This window comes from Morone saxatilis, unplaced genomic scaffold (assembly GCF_004916995.1).
Source record: "Morone saxatilis isolate NCDOM2014 unplaced genomic scaffold, NCSU_SB_2.0 Contig18, whole genome shotgun sequence".
NCBI lineage: Eukaryota > Metazoa > Chordata > Actinopteri > Moronidae > Morone > Morone saxatilis.
In genome coordinates, this window is record NW_023339740.1 from 25,348,637 (window position 1) to 25,350,885 (window position 2,249).

Here is a 2,249-nt window from a genome sequence, read left to right on the forward strand (position 1 = left end):
AGTTTATACTTTCTGTGAGGAAGACGTGGCTTCGCTGCTCACAGTGCAGTCCAGTGTTTTCATTAGTGGATAATCACCTTAATATAGGAATCATTGTGGTTTTTTTACCTTAATATGAGCCTTTTATATCTACAGTTGCCGTGGGTCGCCTTCCATTGAGACCACCATTTTGTACCTTGGAAGGGGAGGGTGAAGCGACAAAGTTGCAATCTGCTACTACACGATGTCTTCAATTCCAAAGTTGTTATTTTCACTATCACAACTACATTCCTTCTGCACAACCATCTAGTAATAAAACACAACAACCATTAAGGTGGAGTTAATAATAGAAGTAAAACAGAAACCTCAAGACTGTTACAACTTGTGTAGCATTCTTTCAAGAGCCGGTTGGTTCAATATCAACATAAAGACTTGGGAAGCAAGAGCAAGCAACAGCGAGAAAAAAGAAATGAACTTCTCTCTATCGATGACACTCTTTCTGAATTGTTTTGTAACATTTTGTTTTTGACTTCAGGGCCACCACAGTTTTTTCCACTCTGAGCCCAACATCTAACTGTAATCTGAAAAAATCTGTTTAATCTTAAAACCAACCCATCCTGTTTCTGACACAATGAACAACTACAGACCATGACATGGCTGAAATTCAGTTTTATTTTATCCATGTGAGCCACTCTGGATGTGGAAGATACTTGGTTTTAAATAGTCGGTCCAACAACAATCAAATCAAACAATTCAAATTGTGACAGATTTATGACTCCCTTATCTTCTATTTTTATTCAATGCTTTCCAAAACTGTTACAAATTACTAATACAAAAATGTTTAAACTGATCATTTTCTGATCCACCACCGCCAGGCACAAAACAACTGGATTAGAGTTGAGGGAAATATCAGAGTTTATCTCCATGTTTGAAAGAAATAAGTGTTTTGTCTCCTGTGTGTCAAAGTCAGACTCTTTGTGGACCCCTCCATCCACCCTGGTGGGCGTTGAGGCTTTATAATGTCACATTGCTGCCATGTCTAACTTTAATTTCTACTACGGGGATCAATAAAGGTACATCTTATCTTATTACTTCCACCGTTTGCTCCTTTGCTTTGTCAGTAAAATGTAGACATTAGTTATTTTTAGGCATTCTCCCAAATTTCCTTCTCTATATCTACATCAGACCCAAATCTTCTGCTTGTCCAACAGTTAATAATGTTAACAAAGCATGGTAACATAATAACCCTATAGAAACAATGTGGCCTTTCCTTAGGACAAACTGACTTTTTCCCCTCACTAGTGATAAAGATCAAGGATTGAAGAATAGCAAAGTTGTCTCTCCATCTCTAACTCAGCCATTTAGTTTTCTCGTGTGATGATCATGTAGCTTCATAACTATCGGATCGTCTACCTGTCGTCAGCAGCTAAACAGTGTGATCAGTGATGGAGGAAGTACTCATTTTACTTTAAAAAGTAAAAGACCTGAGTAGTAAATGTAGAAATACCACAGTGTAAACAGTCAAAGCAGGATTTTACATGTAAGTAAAAGTACATTAGCAAAGCAGTATTAGTAATAAAATAGTATCAAAGTATACTTAATGTAGTAAAAGTAAAAGGTTCAGAATAATATAAACTAAACTAACTAACTAAAGCCCTGAAATATTTGCTCGGGGGCAGTCTTTTAGCCACATAAAAACGGCCCAAAAAATTAGTTTCAAATATTAGATTTAGAATATTTTAATTGCTTTATATTGCAGTCAGAGCCCTTTCTGACGGGGAACTGAAGCAGTTCAAGCGTACACTTACTCTACTGTAGATGAACCCTTAATTCATAAAAGATGTTTTTATAACTCTTTGTCTCAGTTTGTTGAGACATATGAACTCTGACAAGGACCCTTCTTATTAAAACTACCACTACTAACACTTTATATGTAAACTTTTCACACTGTAGTAAATGTATCATAGTGAAAACTACCGGTATCTCAGATCTGACTAACTATCATATTTCACCTGTTCTTTTAGACCTACATTGACATGTAAATCATCTCAGGTATTCAGCTCAATGTGAGGAAACACATACAAGAAGACAAATTGTTTCTCACCTGCAGGAGAGGAGGAGAATCTGCTGCTGCTGACAGGACCTTCGATCAGGGCAGTTTATTTCCAGTAAGGATTGTTTTTAAAGTGAAGAAAGAGAAGGGAAAACCCTGCTGGCGTCACAATGAATCCTCCTGGTTGGATCTCCAGTCACTGCCGGGGGCAAAACAT

At 37.1% G+C, this 2,249-nt stretch overlaps 1 protein-coding gene across 1 annotated transcript in view; it reads right to left on the reverse strand.

Moving 5' to 3' along the window:
* LOC118328904 (deoxyribonuclease-1-like) overlaps positions 1-2,249 on the reverse strand; it is a gene marked incomplete in the record, with an annotated part of 9,726 nt that extends 7,477 nt beyond the window's left edge. Inside the window, 1 exon segment of the mRNA XM_035662834.1 lies at positions 2,084-2,249.